The sequence below is a fragment of the Pan paniscus genome, chromosome 2 (assembly GCF_029289425.2).
Source record: "Pan paniscus chromosome 2, NHGRI_mPanPan1-v2.0_pri, whole genome shotgun sequence".
Classification (NCBI taxonomy): domain Eukaryota; kingdom Metazoa; phylum Chordata; class Mammalia; order Primates; family Hominidae; genus Pan; species Pan paniscus.
In genome coordinates, this window is record NC_085926.1 from 177,018,634 (window position 1) to 177,031,268 (window position 12,635).

The 12,635-nt window shown below is 38.4% G+C and overlaps 1 protein-coding gene across 2 annotated transcripts in view; it reads left to right on the forward strand.

Moving 5' to 3' along the window:
* Nucleotides 1-333: 333 nt before the first annotated feature.
* PIK3CA (phosphatidylinositol-4,5-bisphosphate 3-kinase catalytic subunit alpha) overlaps nt 334-12,635 on the forward strand; it is an 84,863-nt gene continuing 72,561 nt past the window's right edge. The window contains exon 1 of one of the 2 annotated variants that reach the window (XM_034957744.3): nt 334-702. The gene's annotated coding sequence lies outside the window, so the exon portion shown is untranslated. Of the gene's footprint in view, nt 703-1,685; nt 1,817-12,635 lie in introns of those variants that run through there. The other variant, XM_055110704.1, reaches the window with a different exon arrangement.

Genomic DNA, 12,635 nt, shown 5'->3' on the forward strand with positions numbered 1-12,635 from the left:
ATATACTACATGTACGCTGTCCTAGGATGACACAACACCCTCACTACTGCAGAAGACGGATCATTAAACAAACGTCAGAAGAGCAGCCCCAACTGTACATAAACTTCGGGCGGAAAAGCAAGACGCAGGCGCAGTAGCACATATTGTTACCCTATTTGCCCACTCCCTGCTCCTCCTCGCCTCAATTTCACTTCCGCTTCTTTGCGCATCTGCTTCCGGGGGATTGTAGGCTCTGCCCCTCCTCAGCTCTTACCCTCCTCTGCCGGAGGAGGGGGGGGGCCGAGGGGGTGGGGAAGAGTTCGTTGTTTGTTTACACGATGTGAGCGGAAAAAGAGACCAATAAAGTTTATTCTGGAAACAAAAGGAAAAAAAACAGAGGCGACGGAGAAAGGAGTCGGGGGCGGGGGCGTGTGGCGGGGGCTAGCGAGGAGAGGGAGCGAGAAGTAGAAAGCGGCAGTTCCGGTGCCGCCACTGCGGCCGCTGAGGTGTCGGGCTGCTGCTGCCGCGGCCGCTGGGACTGGGGCTGGGGCCGCCGGCGAGGCAGGGCTCGGGCCCGGCCGGGCAGCTCCGGAGCGGCGGGGGAGAGGGGCCGGGAGGCGGGGGCCGTGCCGCCCGCTCTCCTCTCCCTCGGCGCCGCCGCCGCCGCCCGCGGGGCTGGGACCCGATGCGGTTAGAGCCGCGGAGCCTGGAAGAGCCCCGAGCGTGAGTAGAGCGCGGACTGGCCGGGAGCGGGTGCGGTGGGAATGGGGACCGGGTGGGTGCCGGAGACTCCCGGGCGCGCCCGCCGTGTTGGGCGGGGGCTACGGGCTGGTCGTCTCCCAGCGTCGGCCCGCGGCGGAGTTCGCCTGCGATCGCCGCTCCCTCTCCCTCGCCTGCCTCTGGCCTCTCCCAGCTGCAGAGGCGAGGGCTCGCCGCTCCCTCTCCTTTCTCTCTGGCTGCCGCCTCGCTCTTCCTTTGCTTCTACTCCCAGTTTTGGGGACGGGGCGGCTGGAGGTTGAGGAAGTGCGCCCAGGGCCGCCGCCCCGGCCGCGGTGGCTCCGTCTCCCGCGCCCTGCACGCCCACCCAGCCCGCGGGTGGAGGGGCTGCCGCGAGGACCGCGGCTCAAGGGACGCGGGCGCGAAACCGCGAGCTTTTCCTGAGGGGCTGTCACGCCCGAGGACTCCGGCCCCGCCAGCCTGGCGGCCCTGCGTTTGCCTCTTACTGGGTTTAAATCGCCCGGCAGGGGTATGGAAGGAACACCGCTCCCCTCACCCCCGCCAGCTCCCCTCCCACCCTTCCTTTCGAGGTTGTTTTTTCCTTTTAGCTGAGACAAACGCTTAGATCTTTCATTCATAGACCTGAGACACTGACTCATGTGACTTGTCTCTTTACTAAGTGTATTATGTGATGCCTGTTCCATGGCTCCTAAGTGCCTCGGAAAGGTAGGGTAGGGCCCGGGATTGGGCTATGTAAACACCAGACGTTCAGCCGGCGTGTTTTTGACCTCGGCTCGAGGGGGTTATTTTAGGATGCTAAAGGAATAGTGATGGTGGCCAACCATGTTACCAGACTTGGGAATCGAAAGCTATTTTTTTTATGTCAATAATTGAGACTGTTTACATGGTTAAATAAAGGGTAGGATAAAGGGAGCGCAACAAGAGGGGCTTTCTAGAAAACAGTCTGCATATTCTTTAATGAATTAGAGTTGTGATTTCATCTTGGTGAAGCTTCCTCATTCCAGCACTGCGCCTTTGTGCACATGCAGGACCTGGGTTTTCGGAACGATGTTTTGAATCATAGTTTGTGTGGCCGGGGAGAACCCCTTAGAATACTTGGGTAGGTAAATTCCAGGTTATCTCAGGGGATTATTTCTACTGCGACTTTTGAACCACTGAGGGCAATATTGGTCATATGTTATCCTGCTTAGAAATTGAATTTTTCTGAGTATTTGCTTACATTGTACCGTACAAAATTTGTTTATGTGCTGGATTGCGTGTTTTAAGAAAACTTCTGGAAAATACTCAAAATACCGTGTTGCTAAGTTAGTTTGGATAAATCAAAACACTTTGCTTTCAAAGCAACTACAGTCTTAACAATTTAACGTGTCTTTGTATTCAGGTTTTAAGTTTTTGGTTTTTTTTTTTTTTCTTTTAACTGAAGCACTGAGGTCCGGTTGACAGCATAGATCTCCATCTAAACATCACATGTTCTGGAAAATTTTAATTATCAGATTAACTGTTCTGCAGTGTCATCAGCCAAAATTATCTGAAGAGGACTGTGTGTTTACGTGTGTGTGTGTGTGTTGGTATTTTGCTTAAGTTTTTTCATCTCACATTTTGGGACAAAATAAAACTTCATAGCTTTTTTCAAAAGTTTCTTGTGCTTTTTCAAACGAGTACTTTCCTATTAAAATCACAAAATAGTTTATTTTAAAATGATAGCATATCGTAATAATAGCATCATGGGGGAAATAACAAGAAAGTAAAGGAATATTAATATTGCATGATTGTGCGTATAAAGTTTTAAAGACATTCCTGTCAGTTTTAAATAATTAAAAATGAAACACCTGTAAATATAGAAGAGTGTTTTTATTTAAGGTTAAAAAAATTTTAACTAAATTGGTTATAGCATTAAAGAGATGTTACTAAATACAAATATTGTACTTAAACTGAAAAATGGCTTCATGGAAGTGTAAATTGTCATGGGCCTTGATATATTTAAAAGGGAGACTCTAAAAGTGCAGTGGTTTTGCTTGCTCTGTGCGTGGAACAGCCTTTCTGGTGGCAGAGCTTCCTTCCTGTCAGGATAAGGTCCTCTCCATCCCAAATCAGTATCCCCTTAAAAAACAAAACAAAAAACCCAAACTTATAAATAATGCACAACATAAAGTAGACTGTAATAACTTTTTCTCTAAACCAGTTTACTTTGTGTGCCGCTTCTTATAAGTACCCTTTACTGAATAAAGATTTTTAAACAGTTACGATTACCATTTAAAGGGCACTTGCTCTGTTGATCTGTTTATTTGAAGAGAGGTAACTTAATCCCATTTGATCTCTTGAGCAGCTACAGTAGCATTAAAAGGATCAGTTCTCTATTTTGTTATTTTATATCTTGAATTCCAAGATAGGGGTGATTCTTTAAATGAAGTGTGTTTCTTAAGCATTATAAAATATTTCATCTCCAGTGAAAGTATTTACAATCTTAAAAATTATTCAGCTTTAGAAGTATATGTCTTAGAATATCATGGTTTACATTTTATTAGCACAGTTATCAAATAGTTTTTCTTAAGTATTACCTTGAGCTATATTAACAGTGCCGTAGACAGAGTGGTATTACTATCCCTAAGAAATGGTATTCTAATCTGAAGTCAGTTGGCAGGTGACAGACTCATTGACAAAACCAACATTTTCCGACTCCTTTCACTGTATCATGCTGCGTCTAATCTCCAGCCTGTTTTTTAATAGAACTGAAGAAATTAGGGCCCAAGGAGGCTTAATTACTGAAGATCTCCATTTCCTATATTTGCAGTAATATCTTTATTTAATTTCCTTTACATCATGAACAGTGGTTTTCAATCCTGGCTACACATTAGAATAATCTAGGGAGCTTTTTAAAAGTACTCTGGTCTCATCCCCAGAGATTCTGATTTAATTGGTCTGAGATGGATCCCAGTTATCTGTGTTTTGTTTGTTTGTTTTGAAGTTCACCAGGACATGCTAATAGAAAAGGATGTAAAGCCCTGGCTGTCAAGGACCTGTATGATTTGGTCCTTGCTTCTTTCTCTAGGTTTATTTCTCCTCCCTACTCCTGCAGCTCCCTTGGTCTTTTCATACTCTCCTGTGCAAATACAGTTTGTACTTCCTGAGACATTTGAACACTCCATTCTTCTTCTTTAACTGGTTGACTCCTACTCATCTTTCACATCATCTCCTTTGAAAAGTCTAGCCTGAGTTAGGTATCCCTGCTTCCTGTTCCCATAGCATCGTGTACTCCCACTGTCATAGCATTAACCTCACTGCATTGTAATTGCCTATTTCTTTGTCCATATCCTCTACCAGGCTGTAAATTTCATGAGGATAGGGACTCCTATCTTATATACTGTACAGTAGTATTCTTATTGCCAAGCACAGTAGCCTGTACATTACAGCACTTGACTAAACAAATAAATATAGTAGAGACAGACTTCTTTAAAACATGTAGTGATTCATAAGCACCAGTTTTTATTCTTGCCAATTTCATTTAATATTTTTGGTCACTAAAAATGTACAACCCTGAAATTGCCACACATACGAATTTCATTTGGGGACAGTTGAGATGTTATAAATTGTATAGAGTGGCATTCCACCTCAGACATATACACACACATGCAAAAAATGAAGATTATTATCATATATAGTACTGCACTGGAAATAAGGAGACTTGAATTCTTACCCCTGTTTCACCACAAACATTTGGGCACGTCTCAATCTCTTTGGGTGTCATGTATAATACAGAGGGATTGTACGAGGTGCTCTACGTGGTTCTCAGTGATCGAGCCTTAAAATTCTGTGAGTATCAACAGTATTGGCTTTGGAATCTGAGGCACCATGGTTCAAAACCTAGTTCTTAAACTTACTGGCAGGATTACTTTGGACAGATTTTCTTATCTGTAATGGGGGTGATTACTATTCAACAGAGTTGTTGAATTAAATGAGATAATGTAGATCCAAGAGAGTTCTTGCCCTGGATCAGGTGCTTAATAAATGTTCATTTCCTTTCTCCTTAGGAAGTGTTAGATCTCATGAGTGGACTTATCTGAGATAACAGAAGGACACAGTTTATGTAATAAATCCTATTTTCCACTTTACTGACTGTTAGCACTGCAGGTGTGATTAGGGACCAAAAAGCACTGTGACATTTAGTTTCAGTCTCTCAGAACCCCATTCCACTGTCAAACACCCAGGTGTTAGTCAACCTGCTTGGGAAATAATTATGCCTGGAAGTTTCAACCAAGAGAGAATAGCAAGTGCCAAGCTATTCACACATATATAATAATATGCAGGAGGGTACAGTCTAAACTGATGAACTTACACTGTCTCCAGAGATAAGTAAAATCAGACTTCATCATTCTAAAAAAAGGAAACAAAATTAAGGATGATTTATAAAAGAAAATCCAAAGATTTTGGTGAAGTCTCTGTTCATCAAACCTTAAAATTCAGGAACCATTATTTAGTAATTTTCAGGTGATATAAGAAATATAGGAAAAATTGGTCTTCTGGTCAGGACTAATTCCAGAACATAGGCACAAGTAATGTTTTCAATGTCAGATTAGCGGTTACAGGTATCAGCAGACTGAAGTTGTTGATACCTTTCTCTACTTGGGAACTATGTTTTAAAATTTAATATTGTGTTATATATATCACCTTTATTTATTTGGTAATATTGAAAGTAAACTTACACAGAATGTAATACAGGTTGGACATCCCTAATCTGAAAATTTGAAATTTTATATGCTCCAAAATCTGAAACTTCTTGAGTGCCAACGTACGGCCATAAGTGGAAAATTCTACACCTGGCACCTTTGCTTTCTGGTGGTCAAAGGTACACAAACTTTGTTTCATGCATATAATTATTTAAAATACTGTATTAAATTACCTTCAACCTGTGTGTATAAGGTGTATGTGAAACATAAATGAATTTTGTGTTTAGACTTGGGTCCCCAGTATGTCTCATTATGTATATGCAAATATTCCAAAATCTGAAATCTGAAATCTCCAGTGTTTTGGATAAGGGATACTCAAAACATTGCTCTGCAGAAGTTTCTTGTTACCAGTCTTATTTTTGTATAAATCAAATTTGCTTGCCTGAGTTTTCCTTTAAGTTTATGTGAAAGTGAATTTTATAAGTAACTTATTTGGAAGAAATACTGTAACAAAAATTAAAAACTGTGGATAGGGGAAACTGAAGTGTTAGGATATAAAAGAGAAATATGAGGCAATATATAGTTAATCTGAGGATTCAGCTTCAAGGCTAGAGATTTCCATCATTCAAAAAGATTATTCAGCTATTGGATATACTGCTAATATTTTATCACTGTATACCTTATTCACATTTAATTCTTCATTATATGAATCAGTTGATCCTGGTTAAGGACTTTTTAGGCGTTCTTTCTTTCCCTCTCTACCTATACAGTTTAGGGAGTTTTAAGTTAAAATATTCCAATAAAAAGTTTGTAAGTTTGTAATAAAAGCGGTGGCTTAGAGCTATCTTTTTCTTCAAATAGTTCTTAAAGTGAAACTGTCTAATACGTATTAGAGAGCTCTGGTTTAGATGCCTAAAACAGGGATCCCCTGGCCAGCAGACCCAGTACCTGTCCCTGGCCTGTTAGGAACAGGGCTGCATAGCTGGAGGTGAGCAGTGGAGCCAGCATTACCACATGAGCTCTGCCTGTTGTCGGAGCAGCAGCGGCACTAGATTCTCATAGAAGTACCAACCCTATTGTGAACTGCACATGCAAGGGATCTAGGTTGCCTGCTCCTAATGAGAATCTAATGCCTGATGATCTGAGGTGGAACAGTTTCATCCCCAAACCATCGCCCCCACACTTCCCCAATCCGTGGAAAAATTGTCTTCCACGAAACTGCTCCCTGGTGCCAAAAAAGTTGGGGACCACTGGCCTAAGGGACTAAATTCCCCTTTGGACTGCTACTTTGTATATGTATATGGTGGGGGACAGATTGTAACACATTTTTGTGTCTTTTTCTATATTGATACAATAGGAATTGTAATGTGTTGCTTGCTAAGTAACATAATTAATGAGATAATTTAAATAATCACAAGTTGCATAAAACTAGGAAAAAATGTGCATGTACTAATTATTATTTTAAATTTATATTTAACAGAAGCATAATGTTTTATATTTGGCCTGACAATGTACTCATTTCTCAAGTATCACTTTGGTAGTTAGCTTGATAATTTAAATTGTACTCATTTATAAGAGGTTGTGTTTTAGCAACTTTTGTACATTATTGCGATTGTTACAAAGGGGTCTTTATGATGGCCAGCATTGCCATTTGAAATAAATTAGGGATTTTAAAAAATCTATAAGAATTCTTACAGACTATGCTTGTCAGGTACACTTCGGATTTTAAGTATTTGTATAGTAAAGCCAAGGAAATCAGTGTTGTGATGTGAAGAAAAAAACTGCATAGGGATAGAATCATTTTGCTCTAATCATAACTCTCCTAACTCACCAGGAGTTAGGAAGGCTCAGTGGACGAATATGTCTTATAAGTACAACAAAAATATAAGGCACTATTATGAAGAGGATTTTAGGCATATGTTTTTGAACAGGAGGAGACCATGTTGTGTTTATTGTTGTATCCTCAGCACATACTGTAGTGTCCAAATGTAGATGATCAGTAAGCACTGATCTTTGTGACATAGAATCATATTTAGAAATAAAAATACTTTCTTATATTTCTATCAGGAGCCATACGCTTTATCTGAAAAGCAGGTAAATTGCTGTGTGCCAGTCTTATTTGATCATTTATTGAGCACAGATTTGGCCCTTTGTATTCGTGGGTTTTGCCTCCATGGGTTCCACTTACCATGGATTGAAAATATTAGGAAAAAAAAGGATAGTTATTTCTGTACTATACATATACAGATTTTTTTTGGTCATTATTCCCTAAACAAAACAGTAGAACAACTATTTACATAACATTTACATTGTATTAAGTATTAAAAGTAATCTAGAGATGATTTAAAATATACAGGAGTAGGTTATATGCATCTACTACCCCATTTTATATAAGGGACTTGAACCTCTATGGATTCTGGTATCCACAGGGGTCCTAGACCCAATCTCCAATTTTCCATAGATACCAAGGGATAACTGTATATAAGAAACACTTTTGTATAAGTTATTAACTAGTTGCCTATTTCTATTGATATTTGGAGACATTTTGGCAAAGATTGTTAGGTTACAGAGAGGCTGTGTGCTGTGGTGAAAAAAAATTCGATCACGTATCAGAAAACACGGTTTCTCCATTCATCTATTAACTAGCTGTTTGGCCTAAGATCTTGGCCTTTCAGAGCTTGTTTCTTCACCTGCAAAATTTCTAATACAACTCCCAAATGCTGAGATTCCTAGTATGTTAAAGCCTGTTTTTTTATTTCAGGGAAGAGTAAGTAAATCACTCCCTAGAGGGAAGACAGTCTAGCTCAGTTTGTTGTATTTTCAGAAGCTAAGATCATTTTGTCTGCCTGTTTATAAATTTGCACATATTTTAAAGGTCCTTGTGTGAAATTCTGTGGCAGAGAAAAGCTGCCATTGGAAAAGAATGGAGTGGAAGGATTTTTCCCCCCTTTTTTGAAACCGTTAGTGACTTTGGAGAATAAATTGCTACAGGTGTGGTCAAAATTTTGGTTACTGGCACTGGGAGCAATTAAATGACTGCCAGACATTGAGAGTAGGTCATCTACTGCACACCAGTTGCCAGGGTTATAAAGGCCAGCAGACTTGTCACAGCACCCTTAATAGCCACTGGCCATCATCCTTACTTGTTAAAGACTTCTAGGAAAGTATGTTCCATATTTCCCTTGGTAACTCATCCCTCTAGGTGGTTTTCAGAAAATGTGTTCTAATCTTAGAAACATAAATCTGTAGGCATGGTAAGCCTCTTTTTTCTAGGTCTATCCTCAGTTGTGCAGATAAGTATGTGGAAAGATAACAGAAATCATTGTATTTGATCAGAAAGCAGTGATGTTTATGCTATTGATATATTGTTTTTTTTCTGTTAATATTCAAATTACCTTCAACTTTTGAATATTTTTTAACCAGCACACTTCTCAGGTAACGAGATATTATTTAGAGTTATTTTGAGGATGTACTCATTTTTCAACAAGCTAAGCATATTTCTGCGGCTTGTTTTTCTTTGAGAGTTCTTGCTTTTCCAAGTTCTTTTTCATGATGGACTTATGGCAGGTCTAGACCTGAAAGTACTATTGTATTTCAAAACAACTGACTGCCTTTAGCCCCACAGTGACTGAACTGTATTTTTTTCTTAGGAGGTTAATGTCTTTGGCAAGCTAAACATCCTTGGAATTTTTTGCTAAGTCAGCCACTATTTTGTGAATATAGATTTATGGAGTATATCATCAAATTCAAAGCAGCATTAATGGGAAAATTTGCGGAAAAAATATTGAAATTAGACACTATTTATAAACTCCAATCTGAAATGAAACCATACATGACAGCAGGGAAAGGAAAGAATTACATTTTGGAACCCTAAATTTTATACATATAAATATCAATGCATAGTAATGTCATTTTAAAGTTATATGCCTTATGAAGCATTTCTTAAAATCTAATGGCTACTATTATTTGCAGTTGAGACCATGATAGGCAGCATCTTATGGTATTTATGAAAGTGATATTTGTGTTCTTTTTTCTAACTATATACCAATTGTAAAAGTTGAACATGACTTTTTCAAAGCAGTTTCTATACTTGATAATAACAGTGGTAGTAAAACTCAGAACAGTTTAAAATATTAGTAATTTTACAGTGTAGAGAATTTTCTTCACTAGAAATGACCGGCTTTCAGATTTCTTAGTGATATTATGTGACTCTAGATTTCTTCAAAATCATTTTAAGTAAATCTACCAGTGTATAACTGCTAAAGCACAGTTAAATGTATCATGCTGTGGTCTTGTTTGTTTGTTTGTTTGGTATAAATATCAGACATATATGTTTGTTACTCTAAAACTAATTTTTTTTACCAATCAAAATTGAGGCACGTAATCTGACAATGGGACAGGATATTTGCAGTCAGGATAGTCTTAGAAAAGCCACAAAATATGGTCAATGTACTTAGACTTCTTTAATTTTCCTTGCCTTTTCCTAAATATATCTCATAATGGTTAAGAGCATGTTCTCTAGAGTTAGACTATCGAGATTACTAGTTTTGTAACTTTGGGAAAGTTATTTAACCTGTTAAATATTCTCCGGGTAATACGTATTTCTTCATTTGTAAATGAGGGGTAATAACTACCTACATCACGATGTTGTAATGAGGATTAAATAAATAATACTTGAAAGCATTTAGTAAAGTGCGTTGTACATAGTAAGCACTCAGTAAGTATCTGTGAACTCCTTGAGAGTAAGAACCATGTTACATTCATCCATTTATTTGGGTGCTTTAACATTATGAAGTGAATTGAATTCTGTCCCTTCCAAGAATTTACCAGTGGATCCGATTGCTGGATAGTGGGCAATAAGGTTGCCTTCAAACAAGTTTAGAGTAGTTTTCAGTTCTTTACAATACTGCTTGCTTTTTATTCGTTAAAACTTTTAAAATTTCATTATAGCTCTAGGAATCTGAATGCTATTTCATACCTACTCCTAAGGGAAGTTAGCATATGGATATTTAGTTTAATAGGAATGAGGAATTAATGGACAGAAGGTATTAAGTAAGTGAATGTACAATTTTCACATCTCGTCTGTGCTTCCTGTGGATTGATTTTCCCTGTCCATTCCTGGAATCTTCGAATTCCCAGCACTTATCTTAATAGCACTCTACCATTGAAGCAGTTTTGTTTTGTGCTGTTAGATACTTCCTTTCCCTGTCTTGTCTTTTTTTCTTGCACTAAAGACAAGAGTTGTGTCGTATTGTCACATAGTCCTTATATTACAGGGCTTTTAAAGAAATCTCACGTCCTGTTTTCAAGCTGCTTGTATCTTGTTTGTCCATTCTACTTGCTATGAAGTCTTTATTGAATATAATATTTAACTCTTTTGCATATCATTGTTTGTTACCTAGGACACTCAATGGACATGTGTAAACTTTACAAGTCATTTATGTAAAAATAAGGAAAGCAACCATGTGTTTTAATTCCATCAGTTCAATCTCTAAGTCTTTGCCTTTAATTACCAAACAGCTATGTGGTGCCACTGATACGAGTTTCTGTGGTATCGGCTACCTGGTTTTAGTACTGTTGTTACTACTTTATGTAAATGAGACTATTCACTCATATTTAAGTTTATGGAAAATGTATATACGTTTATGTTCTTGCGTTTTAGCAGTTTTGGCTAGACTGCTCTTGATGGTCATGCAGGGTAACTTATTTTTCTAAAGTTGATGATTTCATGGTCTGTATTTCTCATATACCAGGATAATAGTAAAATCTACACACTTTAAAAAACTACATATGTTGTTAACATATATGGAGGTTTCTTCAGAAATTATCTGCGATTTTTGTTGTAATTGTTTTCATTGTTGTGTGCTTTTAAAGAATGACTTTTATTAAGCATGCTTCCAAGCTTTTTTGTACATGAAAAACTGCATATAATTTTGTCTCTTTTAGGGGGTGATATGTACAATGAAAAAAATAACATGACATTGGATTGCCCTGGTGCTGTCCAAGAGTTTGTTTCCATAGTAAGGGATTATGACTAATTTAGGCATTGAAGTTAAGAATTTATTACTTATTTTTAAATGACATCACGAAGAGTTACAGCTGAAACCCATGGAAGAAGTTTTCTTGATTTTTCTATATGTACACACAAATGTGTATTTTGAATTCCCATAAACCCAAACTTTAATATAAACCTGAGGAGGGGGAGCATTATGGACTTTGTATATGCTGCCTCCCTTAATCCTCACAATAACACTTCTGATACATGTGTAATCACTTCATTTCCATGATTAGGAAAATGAAGTCCCACATCAAATTAGTACAGTAGAATCTCACCTTATTTATTTTACATGAAATCAACTGTACCTACTCAGTCAAACATAAAAACGTGACAAAAATAATACAGTCATGTGTAGCTTTACAGTGGCAATATGTTGTGAGAAATGCATCATTAGATGATTTCATCATTGTGCAAACACCACAGAGTGTACCGACACAAACTTAGATGGTATAGCTTACTAAACACCTATGCTATCTGGTACAGCCTGTTACTCCTGGGCTACAAACCTGTACAGTATATTACTATACTGAATACCATAGGCAAATGTAACACAGTGGTATTTGTATATATAAATATATCTAAACATAGAAAAGGTACAGTAAAATACGGTGTAAAAAATTTAAAAAATGGTATGCATGTATAAAGCCTTACCGTAAGTGAAGCTTGCAGGACTAGAAGTTACTCTGGGTGAGCTGGTGAGTGAGTGGTGAGTGAATGTGAAGGCCCAGGACATTACTACACACTACCGTAGACTTGATGAACACTGCACCCTTAGGCTACACTAGATTTTTTAAAAAGTAAAGTAATTGCGCTACAATGTTATGACAGCTATGATGTCACTAAATGATGAGAGTTTGTCAGCTCCATTAATCTTACGGGATCACTGTTGTATATGTAGTCCACAGTTGACCAGAACATTGTTATGTAGCACGTAACTAATGTAAATATTGCAAATCACATCTGACTACTGAGCTTTTGCTTCAAAGTAGACACTTAAAGATAAGAATTTGCCATCCTTTCAGTTGGTCTCAGTGCCTAGGTCTAGGTATGTACATTTTGCTGTGTTGAGTGTGATTCTATTATTCAGACATGTAATGTTCATACAACATGGCCTCTAATACCCAGCCTGTAGTGCCCAACCAAAGAAACAGCAGTTTGATCCGGTGCTGGAAGAGAAACTGCTGTTTGGGCTTGCT